Source organism: Nyctereutes procyonoides, unplaced genomic scaffold, assembly GCF_905146905.1.
Source record: "Nyctereutes procyonoides isolate TBG_1078 unplaced genomic scaffold, NYPRO_anot_genome, whole genome shotgun sequence".
NCBI lineage: Eukaryota > Metazoa > Chordata > Mammalia > Carnivora > Canidae > Nyctereutes > Nyctereutes procyonoides.
The window spans coordinates 9,074,652-9,091,198 of record NW_026575140.1 but is presented as its reverse complement, the minus strand read 5'-3'; the positions used below and the strand labels follow the sequence as shown (position 1 = coordinate 9,091,198).

Here is a 16,547-nt window from a genome sequence, read left to right as displayed (position 1 = left end):
ACAGAGAGCAGGTCTGTTTTAACATTCATTGCAGGGGCCTGTGTGTTTACTTTTGAGACTTCTGGCTAAAAGGACCTTTCTTTCGAACAGCTCTCCACTGACACCAAAGCCACGAACTGGGCCCCGGCTGTAACTTTGAGAAGCTGGGGACGTGGGGTTGGGGGAGGGCTCGCTTTTGGCTTCTTCGGGAATTCCTTGAGGTTCTGGCTTGGCCATATCTGCCTGAGGTGCAGATGATGGAAAGCAACACACAGAGCGCTTTTCAGAGACTATTAAAGACGGTTTTAAAGCCCAATGCCTGGCATCTGGTGCCAATCAAGAAAACAGTAGTCACTGATGTAACTGCAAGCAGGCCGGGGCAAAATGAAACAAAGGCTTGCATTTGGAGGCTGGGGGTGGTTTCGGCCTGATGCCCCCCCAGAGCAGGCGCTCAGTACTACCCCGGCCCTACCGCTGCCTTAGAGGTGAGCCACACGCTGGCCGCAAAAGATGTGCGTCCTCACTAATCTAATTAAGTGTATATGATATGTTATATCTATTTTATTCATAAGTATTAGCATCATGTGTTCTAGGCACAGGGGTGAGGGGATGCCCAAGAGTGAACGAAAACCAAACAATGCCTGCCCCGTGAAGGGTACATTCCAGTTGTGAAGGGTAAGGAGTGAGATGAACAAAATATATCCTATTATGTGAGGATCCCATTAAAAAGAAAAGAAAGAGAAAGGAACAGGGAATGTTGGGTAGGAAGGAATTGCAATTAAGACCATTTAGTCTAGGCCACTTATTGTTTGATTCCGTTTGTTTTCTGGTTTTTAAAAATTTTATTAATTTGACGGGAGGGGGATCCCAAGCAGGGGGAGCTGCAATGGGAGAGGGAAAAGCCAGCTCCCCACTGAGCAGGGAGCCCAATGCAGGGCTTGATCCTAGGACCCCAGGGTCCTGATCATGACCTGTGCCTAAGGCAGCTGCTCAACTGACTGAGCCACTCAGGCGCCCATATATGATTCCATTTGATCTGGACATTCCAAATGTCCAGAAAAGGCAAATTTACAGACACAGAAGGTAGATTTGTGGTTGCCAAAAGCTGGGGGTGGAAACAAGTTAACAGTAAATGGGCATAAGAGATCTTATTGGGGTGATGGAAAAGTTCATGGTAACACTGCACAAATTGGTAAAATTTTTAAAATCACTGAATCATACACTTCTGAAATAGAAAGAATGGTCAAAAAAGCCTCACTGGGGTGACATCTGAGTAGATGAGAAGGGGGTGAGGGAGCATAGCCATGAGGACACATGAGGAAAAATAGGAAGAAGGTAAGACCAATGCCAAGGCCCTGAGGCAGGAACAGCAGTGGGTCAGAAGACCAGCAAGGAGGCTTGGGGACCAAGCCAGGGCTTACAGAGAGGGAGAACAGTTGAGATAACAAAAGAGTGATAGGATGACCATCCCCAACTTCTCTTTTAGGCCATTACGGAACGATTTTAGTTTTAGTCTTAGTGCAATGGGCAACCACCGTGGGCATGATATGATTGTGCTCACAGGTTGGATCATTCTGGCTACTAGGCACAGAGGGTTTGAAAGTGCACTGTAGGGAAACAAAGACAGATGCAGAGAGACAGGCAAAGGCCCCCTAACAGTTGAAAAGACGGATGTGGACATGGGTGATGGCAGCAGTGACGGTGAGAAATGGTCAGCTCTTCGAACACCTCCAGGGTAACGCAGGACATGCTGACTGGACGTGGGTTGTAACAGAAAGAAAGAGTGGCACCAGGGCAGACATGTTCTCAGCCTGAGCAAGACTGAATCACTGTTGCCTGAGATGGAGGAAACTGTGGGAAAGCAGGTAGCTTGGCTTTTAACGTGTTCATTTGAAGATGTTGATTAGACACCCGGAAACACACAGTCTTTGGTTGTTACAAGAGAGGCCCGGGGTGCAAATCACACAGTCCAGACCAAATTTAAAGCTATGAGGCTAGGTGAGATCATGAAAGGCGGGGGGTGTAGATGAACAAGTAGACACAGGACTAAGCCAAGCTGGGGTATCCCAATGTTTCCAGACTGGCGAGAAGTAAACCAACAAAAACGACTTAAACAGGAGTGGCTAGAAAGACAGACAGAAAACCAGTCAGGTTGGTGTCCTGAAAACCCAGTGGAAACAGAAGGTCGAGAAGGTTGCTCATCACAACCAGTCAGTCAGGCCAGTTCACTGAGGGTGAGAATGAACCACTGGATTTCCAATAGGGCGGGGAGTGAAGCAAGTGAAGCTGGGCAGCGAGGACAAAACCTCCCCGGATGTTTCCCAAGAAGAGTACAGTAGACAACACAAAATAGGTGCAATTTAAAATAACAAAGAGTAATGGTTTTTCACTTCACAGAGGTTAAAAGGTTGACAGCACCACAGATGAGAAGGGGGCAACAGGTCCGGGTGTACACTCAGCTGAACTGGCCAGGGCTTTGCAGCAGACGCAAGCACCTAAAACCCTGAAACACGCCTGCCCTTGGACTCAACAACTGCACGCCTAGGAATAGACTACCTTGAGTGAAAAAAATGGAGCACAGAGTCATCTTTACAAGAACTGACCAAAAAAGTGTTGCTTATCACAGTAAGAGAGTAGAAATGGCCAACAATAGGAGATTGGTTAAATCGTGGTGCATTCGGGGATCCCTGGGTGGCTCAGTGGTTTAGCACCTGCCTTCGGCCCAGGGCATGATTCTGGAGTCCCGGGATCAAGTCCCACGTCGGGCTCCCTGCATGGAGCCTGCTTCTCCCTCTGCCTGTGTCTCTGCCTCTCTCTCTCTGCCTCTCTCTCTCTCTCTGTCTCATGAATAAATAAAATCTTTAAAAATAAATTTAAAAATAAAATAAAATAAATCATGGTGCATTCATTCAAAAAAACCACTACTGCATCCATTAAAAATGGCCTAGTTTCACAGAGGTTAAAAAAAACAACAACAAAAAACTGGGTGAAAAAAATCAAATTACAAAGCAACCTGCATCATGAGTCCCCATTTTGGAAAAAAAATTTATATACACACATACATATATGATTTACATACCAACCCAAAGAGCTTAATGGATATGTAACAAAGAGTCTATGGGGTTACCTCTGAACTATAAAATTTTAAGACATTTTAACCTTCTCCCTCATTGGAAGGCAGTAAATGCAGAGAGGCTCCCAGACCAAGAGGCCTAGATTAAATCCCAGTCCTGCCACCACCTACTGTGTGGCCTTGGGAAAGTACGTAACAGAGATGCCTGGGTGGCTCAGCGGTTGAGCGTCTGCCTTTGACTCAGGTCATGATCCCAGGGGTCCTGGGATCGAGTCCCATATCGGACTCTTCACAGGGAGCCTGCTTCTCCCTTGGCCTGTCTCTCTCTCTCTCTCTCTCTCTCTCTCTCTCTCTCTCTGTGTGTGTGTGTGTGTGTGTGTGTGTCTCATGAATAAATAAATAAAAATCTTTTAAAAAGAAAGTTACATAACATCTACCTATTTCCTCATCTAAGGGGATGGCAATACAATCTCTATCACAAGTACACAGGAGGATTAAATAAGTTTTAATATATGTATTTCAAGAATTCAAAACAATGCCTGATATACACGAAAGCAATTCAGAAGAGTTTTTCTCTCCCCCCCCAAAAAAAATGAAAATAAGAAAAATAACATTTTCAGTTTTAGAGGCACATATAATTTTTATCTTCAGAAAAAAATAATAATATTTTCTATTTGGGGATCAAGACAAAACTTCTCAGAAATTTTCTCTTAGCATTCCGCAAACTGCAAAAACTAGGTCTCGTTTGTTTACCAGGCTTAAAAATAACCGGCTACGCGGGACTGCTTAGGCCACTTCTACCATCAGGCCTCTTCAAGACACTGGGGTTTGTCGCCATGTCCTAGGTAAGATCTCCCTAGCAGCTTACAGGCCTCTCACATACTGCCCTTTGCTTTTTCGTCCTTTGTCACTTCCTCCTCAGTTTAAGTAGTTGTGAACAACTTGCCAAATTTAAATGTAAAATGTTTCTGCTTTTCTGCCTCCACTGCTGCCAAGGCCCCTGTGATAAAGCATGTGAGGTAGGGAGGGCAAAAAAGAAGAAAGTTCCTAAGTTTACCCTTGCCTGCACCCACCCTACTACAGAAGATGGAATCATGGGGGCGCCTGGCTGGCTCAGTCTGAAGGACGAGCGACTCTTGATCTCATGGTTGTGTGTACGAGCCCCATGTTGGGTGTAGAGAGTACACACGTACATACACAGGTACGTACGTACATACATATATACACAGAAGGTGGAATCATGGATGCTGCCAATTTTGAGCAGTTTCTTCAAGAGAGAATCAAAGTGAATGACAAAGCTGGGATTCTCAGTGGAGGGATTGTAACGGCTGAAACGAACAAGAGCAAGATGACTAACTTCTGTAGTGCCTTTTCTCAAAAGGTATTTGAAATATCTTACCAAAAAATAATTGAGAAGGAATCATCTCTGTGACTGGTTGCACGGAGCTGCTAAAAGCAAAGAGTTATGAATTGCATTACTTCCAGATTAACCAGGATGAAGAAGAGGAGGAAGAGGAGGATTAGAATTCATACATCTGGAATATTTTGTATGAGTTCTAGAATAAAACTGAGGGACCAAAAAAAATAATTCATTTTAAAAATAAATGTAAAATTGTTTTTAACTGTAGAGCAAATTTTTTTTTTCATTTTCTCTCTTCTCCCTCCGATTCAAGTTCTAAGGATTAGTAGTTTTATTTATCTTTCAGTTGAAAAACTGGAAAAACAGCACTGTGTTTACTTTAAAATAAATGCATGCACTGTCTGTCAGGCATGTCTCCTTGAGACGCACAGCCCACCCACCAGAACCCTCCATCGTTATGGAAGAGTGAGGGAGGTAGTGCACCCCTCATGACTGGCCTATCTGTTCTCGAAATGTAAAGTGCCGAAACAACCCTCCACTTATAAGATGCTTAAGTAAATAGCAAGCTGTTTGCTTTCTTTCCTTTTTTTTTTTTTTTTAAGACACACATGGGCAAAGAAGAGAGACAAGCATAGAAAATGAAGAATACGCAAAGGGCTTTTCAAGGTCTATTTCACTTTTCACAGTGGTATGGGTATAGCAATTCTCAAACCACCTTGTGTGCATTCTAGAATAGAGGTAATGAGTATATGGATGATGCTGAGAGCCAGAGTTCTCATATGGAAAGGAAGAAAGGAAGAACCCTGTGGGGCTGAACTAGAAATGGAGGTTTCATTATGAACATGGTGTTTAATACACAGGCACAGAAATAGATATTTACACATGTGTGTATATGTGATGTGTGTGTATACAGGGGCACAGATAGCTAGCTATATAGCTAGATAGATATAATAGTCTGGCAGAAAAAATGAACACTCAAGAGCCAAGAAAGTTTTGAAGAAGAGCACTAAGAAATGTCCAACCTGATTCTGACACTCCCTCCAAAGAAAACAGTGAGAATGTGTAAAACCCGTTAGGAAAAAATACAACTAGACCCCTATCCCACATCATTTATCAAAATAAACTCTAAATTGACTAAAGGGTTAAATATTTTAAAAACTAAATAAAGAAAATTGTCACGGGGCTCCTGGCTGGCTCAGTTGGTAGAGCATGTGGCTCTTGATCTTGGGGTTGTAAATTCGAGCCCCACGCTGGGTGTAGAGATTACTTAAAAATAAAATCCTTAAAAAAAATAGAAAGAAAGAAAGAAAGAAAGAAAGAAAGAAAGAAAGAAAGAAAGAAAGAAAGAAAGAAAAGAAAGAGAAAGAAAGAAAGAAAACTATCCAAGTATCAGCATAAGAAAGGTATCTAGCTTTATCTTATCCCAAGCACTTAGCTTTGTGGTTCTCAGACTTGAATGTACATCAGAATTCCCAGAAAATCTGTTAAAATAGATTACTGGGTCCCAGAGTTTCTGATTCTGCAGGTTTGGGATAGGGCCTTAGAATTTACTTTCTTTTTTTTTTTTTTTTTTAAGATTTTATTATTTGACAGAGAGAGAGAAAGTATGAGCCAGAGGGAGAGACAGAAGGAGAGAGAGAAGCAGGCTCCCTGCTAAGTAAGGAGCCTGACTTGGGGGCTCAATCCCAGGACACTGAGATCATGACCTGGGTGGAAGATAGACACTTAACTGACTGAGCCACCCAGGAACCCAAGAATTTACATTTCTTTTCTTTTCTTTTCTTTCCTTTTTTTTTTTTTTTTTTTTGAGAGAGAGAGAGAGAGAGAGAGCACAAGCAGGGAGTAGGGTAGAAAGAGAGGGAGAGGCAGGCTCCCCACTGAGCAGCGAGCCCAATGATGACAATATGCACAGCTTGATCCCAGAACCCTGAGATCACAACTTGAGCCAAAGGCAGCTGCTTAATCAATTAAGCCACCCAGGTGTCCCCAGAATTTACATTTCTAACATGTTTCCAAATGATACCCACGTTGCTCCCCTGGAGACCACACTTTGAAAACCATTTGGTTAGGTGATGGTCGAAACGCCGTTTGTTCACCTTTTCTGATTCTCAGCACCACCTTTATCATATAGTAAATTCTATTTTTTTTTAAAGATTTTGTTTATTTATTCATGAGACACACACACAGAAAGAGAGAGAGAGGCAGAGACACAGGCAGAGGGAGAAGCAGGCTCCATGCAGGGAGCCCGACGTGGGACTTGATCCTGGGTCTCCAGGATCAGGCCCTGGGCTAAAGGCGGTGCTAAACCGCTGAGCCACCTGGCTGCCCAGTAAATTCTATCTATATTGGATCTTATTTAGAAAATATATGATGGAGGACATATCAAAAGGATACAGGAGCAGGTTGAAGAGGCACTCACTGATTAAACCAGAGATAATGAGAGCATAAAAATAATGACAGGAATAAATTATAACCTAATGAATGAAATAAGAATCCATGAGTTGAGACTGATAATACATACCTACATACCTAAAAGAAAAGGAAACAGGGCAGCCCGGGTGGCTCAGCGGTTTAGCGCTGCCTTCAGCCCAGGATGTGATCCTGGAGACCCGGGATTGAGTCCCACATCGGGCTCCCTGCATGGAGCCTGCTTCTCCCTCTCCCTGTGTCTCTGCCTCTCTCCCTCCCTCTCTCTCTCTCTCTCATGAATAAATAAAATCTTTAAAAAAAAAAAAAAAGGAAAGGAAACATTCTTCTTTGCAATAGCATAGCAACTAACAAAAGACCCAGGAATAATAAAACTGGGAGGGAAATTTGCAAACATCACAGTAAAAATTGATTCAGAAAAAAAACCATTATAAGAATGCAAAAACAAGTTGGTTAAGGTGTGACAAGGAACAGTTATTTACATAGTCACAAAGTATTACATCTCCCCATAAATTACTTTTTAGTTATAAAAAGAAAATAGTAACTTTACAGTTGAGAACCTGGCAGACAGCACTTTAACCAAATGATCAAAGTTAACGCGATTAACAATGAAACAAGCTGAGTCATGTGCCTCCTGATATGATGCACTGAGAAGGACATAATATTTCTAGAGTGTTCCTGCCAAAAATACATACCCTGAATCTAATCCTGAGGAAAAACCAGACAGAGCCAAATTGAGAGGATTCTACAAAAAGACTGGCCTGAACTCTTCAACAATGATGATGTCGTGAAAGACAAAAATAGGCTAGGAACTAATCCCAGATTTAAAGAGACAGGACAACCAAATGCAATACATCATTTTGCATGAGATCCTGGATCACAGGGAATTCACCTGAAGTGAATTTTTACTACAACTAGAAAATATGAATTAAGTAACAATATTGCAAAAATGTTAGATTTCTTGATTTAATTGTATAATGTCCTTCTTAAAAATTGACACTTAAGTCGATTTCTTATACAAAGATGTATAAGGTTCCCCCAAAGTTTATAGCAGCATTGTCCATAATACCCAAACTATGGAAAGAGCCCAGAGGTCCATCAACAGATGAATGAATAAAGATGTGGTGTTTGTATATATATATATTTTGTTGTTGTTGTTGGTTGAGTAACATTCCATTATGTGTGTGTGTGTATAGATATATATCTGTGTGTGTATATATACATATATATACATACACATACATATAATATACATATATATAATGAAATGTTATTCAACCAACAACAACAAAAAGAAATCTTATCACTTGCAACAACGTAGATGGAACTAGAGGATATTATGCTAAGCAAAATAGGTCAATCAAAAAAAATAGATCAATCAGAGAAAGACAATTATATGATTTCACTCATATGTGGAATTTAAGAAAAGAACAGAGAATCATAGAGGAAGAGAAGAAAAAATAAAACAAGAAAAAGCAGAGAGGAAGCCAAACCATAAGAGACTCTTAACTATAGGAAACAAACTAAAAAAAAAAAAAAAAAAGGAAACAAACTGAGGGTTGTTGGAGGAGAAGAGGGTGGGGAGACGGCATAACTAGGTGATGGGCATTAAAGAGGACATATGATGTAATGGGCACTGGCGTCATATGCAACTGATGAATCACTGAACTCTACTTCTGAAACTAAGAATACAAAATAAAAAATTTTTTTAAAGAATGATATACATACAGAATATAATAACAGCAATATTAAAAAATGGCATAATAATTTGTATTGAGCATTCAAAAATAAGTATAAGGTTCATAATTTATAATGATTCAGAAAAGAATTATAGATGTATATAAAGATAGGGACAAATGTATTAAAATATTAACAGTTGGGTGCAGAGTATGGGGGAATTTCTTGTCCCATTCTTGTAACTTGTCTCTGAATTTGAAATTATTTTTTTAAGATTATTTTTATTTATTTTTTTTAAAGATTTTATTCATTTATTCATGAGACACACACACACACACAGAGAAAGAGAGAGAGAAAGAGGCAAGGACACAGGCAGAGGGAGAAGCAGGCTCCATGCAAGGAGCCTGAGGTAGAACTCGATCCCAGGACTCCAGGATCACGCCTTGCTCCAAAGGCAGGCCCCAAACCTTGAGCCACCAAGAGATCCCAGGAATTATTTTAAAATAGGGAAGTTTTGGGACACCTGGGTGGCTCAGTGGTTGAGCATTTGCCTTTGGCTCAGGGCATGATCCCGGGATCTGGGATCGAGTCCCACATCGGGCTCTCTGCATGGGGCCTGCTTCTCCCTCTGCCTGTGTCTCTGCCTCTCTCTCTCTTTCTCTCTGTGTCTCTCATAAATAAATAAATAAAACATTTTAAAAAATAGGGAAGTTTTTGAAAAAAAATCTACTTCAAGCTACATCTCCCTCCTTGAAAGGAGGACAATCTGGTAGTACCAAGATCTGCAGTGTTAATGAGGCCAGCTACAAGAGAAAATTGAGTCTTACATCCTACCTGCTACCAATTTAGAAAGAAATTAAAATCATCCAGGGGTCAGGTACAGATGAAACATATGCTAATAACTATCAAAACTGGGCAATGGGGATTCTGTTTGAAAATTCCAATAAAAACGTTTTTAAGAATCAATATTCAAGGGGTGCCTGGGTGGCTCAGTTGGTTAAGCATCTGCCTCCAGCTCAGGTCATGATTCCAGGGTCTTGGGATCGAGCCCCACATCAGGCTCCCTGCTGTGAAGCCTGCTTCTCCCTTTCCCTCTACCCTTCCCCCCTGCTTGTGCTTGAGCTCTCTGTCAAATAAATAAATAAATAAAATCTTTTAAAAAATTAATACTCAACCTCAACATCTGGCTTCCACATAGAGATGACTAGAGCCATCCTTAAGAGCCAAACCAGTACTCTGAGTCAAGTACTTCTTGCAGCCACAGCCAGGTCAATATCCTTGCAGAAAGTCAGCCGAGGCTGACCCTTACACAACAGGACTCTAGTAAAGCCCTCCGCCACAGCTACCTTCTGCCAGAGGGAGGCATAAAACACCAGCTGGGTTTCCCAGTCAGCTTTCAAGTCCACCCAGGGGACAACAAGGCTGTGAATGAAGGAAGGAATTGTGTCATGTGGGATAAAAAAACACCAGGCAGGACAAGCACTACCCATCAGGCCTTCTCCCAGGAAAAGCTGTTCTGGGAAGACCAGGCCACAGTGAGAGAAGTCACCTAACATACTATGACCTACTACCCTACGTAACCATATTCATACTTACACACCACCCTGGACACACTTCCAGCCTAGCAGCTCCCCAACGAATGCAGGAGCCAAGACCCTAGTGCTGAAATACCTCATGTTAATGACAGCCTCTCCACTCCACACCCCCAGAGCTTTTGCATTTATCCAGTCTTAGAACTCTCCCTTGGAAAAACCTCGGGACTGCCTCCCATTTAGGCAAGGAGGTCCTACATCAAGAAATAGGGTCTCTGGGGATCCCTGGGTGGCGCAGCGATTTGGAGCCTGCCTTTGGCCCAGGGCACGATCCTGGAGTCCCGGGATCGAATCCCACACTGGGCTCCCGGTGCATGGAACCTGCTTCTCCCTCTGCCTGTGTCTCTGCCTCTGCCTCTCTCTCTCTCTCTCTCTCTCTCTCTCTCTCTCTCTCTCTCTGTGTGACTATCATAAATAAATAAAAATTAAAAAAAAAAAAGAAATAGGGTCTCTGCCACCATCTTGAGGATTTGAACCTCTTCATCTTTGGGAAGAAAAGAAATCAGAGGAAGCAGAATTACTACTACTACTACCACTGCTACTACTTATATAGTAGTCTCAAGTAGCAGGTACTATTTAGCTCATATAATCTCAAAATAATGTTTTACAGATCAGGAAACAGAAGCACAGAGAAGTTACGTAACTGTCCAACATCACAAAGCTGGTGGAATCAGGATTCAAACCCACGTAGTCAGACTCCAGTGTCTAAATGTTCTTAACCACTTCTCTATGCAACAGATTTGTAATGACCAGAAACAGCCTTGCTCTAAACAAAAGGCTTTATGAAACATGGCTGGAATGTTACATATCTCGTTTATGCCACTGTCACCCTTGATTTGTTTTTCTAACAAAAAACAACCCACTGCCCTATTACAACCCACATTTTCCATCAGATTTGGATCTGATGTGCCTCACTGCTCCACCCAGCCACACACTCAAAGTGCTATGGCTGGTGCTGGCCAGCATGTATAAATCTTCCAAAATACATGTATACATGTGCGTAACAGCTTTGCTCCTGATGGCCCCAAACTGGAAAACAGCCCAGATGTCCACCAATGGGAGAATAAGTAAATAAACTGTGGTATAGTCATATAATAGGAACCTTTACCCCTATAAGAAAACAAGCTAGTATTACATGCAAAAGCATGATGACACTCACAGATACAATGATGAGCCAGGACAAGAAAATGTACTGTATGATTTCACTTACAGAAATTCAAGAATAGTGACAGAAGTCAGAATAGTGATTATCTCAGAATGGGCAAAGGGGTACTGACTAATAGGGATGTGGGAATCTTCTGGGACCCTACAAATATTCTATATCTTGATCTGAGTAGGGATTACACATATATAAACACTCACTGAACTCTATCACTTAAGGTTTGTGCACTTTTCTTTAAAAGAAAAAATGTGGGATCCCTGGGTGGCGCAGCGGTTTGGCACCTGCCTTTGGCCCAGGGCGCGATCCTGGAGACCCGGGATCGAATCCCACGTCGGGCTCCCGGTGCATGGAGCCTGCTTCTCCCTCTGCCTGTGTCTCTGCCTCTCTCTCTCTCTCTCTCTCTCTCTCTCTCTCTCTCTCTGTGGGACTATCATAAATTAAATAAATAAATAAATAAATAAATAAATAAATAAATAAATAAATAAATAAATAAATAAATAAAAAAGAAAAAATGTGAACATCTAGGGGAAAAAAATCAAAGCCAAGTTTAAAGTATGAATGTTTTCATCATTAAACAAGACAAAAATAAATGCACTATAAGCTTTCAACTCAAAAAGCTAAAATGATCAACTGACTGGATTAAGAAAAAACATATCTTAAAAAAAAAACAGATCTAGGGCAAATAGTTGAAAAAGTTAAAGTTAAAAATGGAAATATGAGAAACTATGGTATAAATGATTAACCCAAGTAGTCTTGTGAAAAATAAATTAAAAAGCAAAAAAAAGTTAAAATAAAAATGCTCACATTAGTCAAGAAAAAAATTGGGAACAAATATCAAATATTTTAAGTGAGAAAAAAATGAAAAACAGTTTTCAAATAAGAATGCAATTTCAAATCTTCATACTAATAAACTTGAAAAATCTCATGAAACAATTTTTCTCAGAAAATATGAATTAACAAAATTGATGCAAGATGAATCAGAAAAGCTGAACAAACCAATCATTATGGGGTAAAAAGCTGAAAAAGTCATCAAAGAATTATTTCAGAGAAAGCAGCCAGACCCAGTTGGTTTTACGGGTGAGCTCTTTCCTGCACTCATGGAACAGATAATTCCCATGTTATAGAGTCTGTTCCCAAAGTTGGAAAGAGCTTCAATTTACTTTATAACATTAGCTAAGCCTCGATTCCAAAGCTGACAAAAATAGTACAAAACTACAGACAAATGCCACTTACGAATATAGATAGAAAACCCTCAAATAAAATATTAACAAGCCATTTTAACAAAATTTTCAAGGAATTATCCAACATGAGCAATTGGGTATATTCTAGAGATTTTAAGATTGTTACTATTAAGAAATCAATATAAGAAATAGAAGAAAAATCACTTAATTATCCTGATAGAAAAAAAATAATAATTATCCTGATAGTTACCATTTTGGGGGGTAAGATTTATCTATTTATTTATTTGAGAGAGAGAGAGAGAGAGAGCATAAGCAGGAGGAGCAGAGAGAGAGACCCTCAAGCTGAGCCCATAGCCAACTCGGTACTCAGTCTCACAGCCCTGAGATCACAACCTGAGCAGAAACCAACTGACGCTCAACCGATTGCTGCCGCCCAAGCACTGCCCTCACCTCCAGTTACATAAAAGATATTTGACAAAAACTCGATGCCCCTCTTGATTAAAAAAAAAAAAAAAAAATGAAGGATGCCTGGGTGGCTCAGCAGTTTAGCACCTGCCTTCAGCCCAGGGTGTGATCCTGGAGTCCTGGGATCGAGTCCCACATCGGGCTCCCTGCACGGAGCCTGCTTCTCCCTCTGCCTGTGTCTCTGCTTCTCTCTCTGTCTCTCAATAAATAAATAAATAAATAAATAAATAAATAAATAAATAAATAAAATCTTTTTTAAAAATTATTATAATAAATCAAGGGGAAAAAAATAAGAAAAGGTTACTAACACCCAACTATACACCCAGAGAAGAGTCATTAGAAGCATGGTTACTAGACAGGGCAGGATGCCTATTCCATCACCACTAAAACAGAAGTTGTATATAAAGCAACTAACAAGGAAAAGAACTATAATTATCTCCTAATATGATCAAAATTATCAATCTTAGAAATCACATGTCTGGATCCCTGGGAGGCGCAGCGGTTTGGCGCCTGCCTTTGGCCCAGGGCGCGATCCTGGAGACCCGGGATCGAATCCCACGTCGGGCTCCCGGTGCATGGAGCCTGCTTCTCCCTCTGCCTGTGTCTCTGCCTCTCTCTCTCTCTCTCTCTCTCTCTGTGACTATCATAAATAAATAAAAATCAAAAAAAAATTTAAAAAAAAAAAGAAATCACATGTCTACCAAGAAAACCCAAAAGAAACTATTGAAAACCTATATTAATTATTCAGTAATTCACTGATTAAAAAACAAACAAAAAACCATGTAGAAACTAATAGTCATATACCAACAACACTAAGTTAGGAGACCTAATAGGAAAAAATCCCACTAAAAATAAGATCATAAATATTTTTGCAATTTAAGTCTATCTAAAGATAACTTCAAAATGATTTGAATGACTTTAGAGACACTCCATGTTCCTAGGTAGGAAGAATTAGTATAGATATTCTCCATAAAGGAACTTTACATGGAATAGATTTTCTATGAAATCCGAAGGGATTTGGGGGGAAGAGAGGAGGAAGAGGGGAAGAACCTGACAAAATAAAGTTCAAGTGGTGTTGTCATATATGCAAAGTAAAGAAGTAGGAAGATTTTGAAAAGGAGAGAAACAGTGTGACATTAAAACGTGGTAACGTAACAACAGCTAAGACAGAGCAATTTTAAAAGCCTAATAAAACAACGATGAAATAGAAAATCCCCATGCAGGCCCAAATATACGTGTGTGTGCATATATTTTATATATGTGTATGTCTATATATGTATGTATGAATGTATACATATGTATGTATATGTATATTTTTTTTTAGCATAAGCTGAAGGTAACAACTCAAATCAGGGATGATACAAATGGACTATTCAATAGATAGTGTAAAGCAATCAGTGAACTACTTGGGAAAATTTAAATTAGATTCCTACTCACAATAAACACAAAAATAAACTCATTTAAAGATTTAAATGTGGGGGCACCTAGATGGCTCAGTTGGTTAATCATCTGCCTTCGGCTTAGGTCATGATCCTCGATCCCAGGATTGAGTCCCACATTGGGCTCCCTATGCAGCGGGGAGTTTGCTTCTCCCTCTCCCTGCACTCCTCCCTCCTGCTTGTGCTCTCTCGCTCTCACACTCTCTCAAAGAAATACATAAATCAAAAAAAAAAAAAAAAGAAAAGAAATACATAAATCTTAAAAATAATAATAATAATAATTAAATGTAAAAAGATAAAGTCAGGGACGCCTGGGTGGCTCACCAGTTGAGCACCTGCTTCCGGCAGAATCCGGGATCAGGTCCCACATCAGGCTCCTTGTGGGGAGCCTGCTTCTCCCTCTGCCTAAGTCTCTGCCTCTTTCTCTCTCTCGCGCGTGCGCGTGCGCGCGCACTTTCTCATGAAGAAATAAATATTTTTTTTAAAATTTTTTTTTTTTTAAATTTTTATTTATTTATGATAGTCACACAGAGAGAGAGAGAGAGAGAGGCAGAGACACAGGCAGAGGGAGAAGCAGGCTCCATGCACCAGGAGCCCGATGTGGGATTCGATCCCGGGTCTCCAGGATCGCGCCCTGGGCCAAAGGCAGGCGCCAAACCGCTGCGCCACCCAGGGATCCCAATAAATATTTTTTTTAAAAAAAGAAAGAAAAGTCATAATGCACAGGAAAAATCAGAGGTGACTATTTACCTGATCTCAGGATGGGGAAAGCCATAAAGAAAAAGGCTACAAATACAAATACAAAGGGTAACAGAGTCAACTACAAGCCTAAAATATCTGTTCAAAAAGTAGAAGAAAAAAAAAAACCTTCAAAATTGAAATGAAAAACTGGAAAATATTTACAAAACAAGACAAAGAGAAATCGCCTTAACATATAAAGAACTCTTTCAAAACTAAAAGAGAAAAATGCACACTTTGATACAAAAATGAGCAAAAAACATTAATAAGCCAGTAGACACACTCTGAAAACATTTGATCTCCTTAAATAAATCACAGCAACAAAAGGCAAAGTGAAGCTGGGGGAACTTGAGAGACATAACAACTGAATTCAATGAGTAGACCTCGTCTGAATTCAGGTTCAAGCAAATCACTTGAAACAATACTTTGGGACAATGGTGAAATTGAACAGAATTGAACAGGAACTGAGTATCAGGTGGTAATAAGGAATTCACGTTAATATTGCTAGGTGCGATAATGGAATAGTAATTATATAAGATAATATCCTTTCTGCTTCCTCTCTGGGCTCAGGTCTAGCTTGTGCTGACATAGCTAAACGCACTAAAGTCAGAATCGTTGGTCAATGTGAGACCCATCACGGTGCCTCGTACAGGAAAATGGTGAAAAAGACTGAAATAAGCCAGCATGCCAAGCATACTTGCTCTGTCTGTGGCAAAACCAAGATGAAAAGACGAGCTGTAGGGATCTGGGATTATGGTTCTGCATGAAAACAGTGCCTGGTGGGGCTCAGACCTAGAGCACTGCTTCCGCAGTCACAGTAAAGTCAGCAGCCATCAGAAGCTTGAAGGACTTGAAAGATCAGTGGAAGCTCCACCATCTGAAACATTACTGGCCTATAATAAACAGGTTAATTTAGGTAACAAAATAAAATTAAAAATATATATATCCTTTTTCTTTATAAGACACATGCTGAAGAATCTAAAATACTGAAACACCTGTAATTTGCTTAGAAAGACTACAATCGGGGATCCCTGGGTGGCGCAGCGGTTTAGTGCCTGCCTTTGGCCCAGGGCGCGATCCTGGAGACCCGGGATCGAATCCCACGTCGGGCTCCGGGTGCATGGAGCCTGCTTCTCCCTCTGCCTGTGTCTCTGCCTCTCTCTCTCTCACTGTGTGCCTATCATAAATAAATAAAACAAAAAAAAATTTAAAAAAAAAAAGAAAGACTACAATCAAAAAAACAGATGAAGCAAATCTGGCATAATGTCAATTATCAAATAGGTATGTGTGTATATATATATATATACACATATACACACACATATATATACATATATATGTATATATGTATATACACACACACACTTTTTTTTTTAATAAATGAATCCAATAAAGACCAAGAAGCAATAGAAACCAGCAATCTTGACCACTGCCGATGGGAGGGTAAATTGGAA

The 16,547-nt window shown here is 40.4% G+C and overlaps 1 protein-coding gene and 1 pseudogene across 6 annotated transcripts in view; one reads left to right on the top strand and one right to left on the bottom strand.

Annotated features, from left to right (window-relative positions):
• WWP2 (WW domain containing E3 ubiquitin protein ligase 2) overlaps positions 1-16,547 on the bottom strand; it is a 144,771-nt gene that overhangs the window by 91,247 nt on the left and 36,977 nt on the right. The window lies entirely within an intron of this gene.
• Positions 1,666-16,009, top strand: LOC129497788 (60S ribosomal protein L37a-like; annotated as a pseudogene).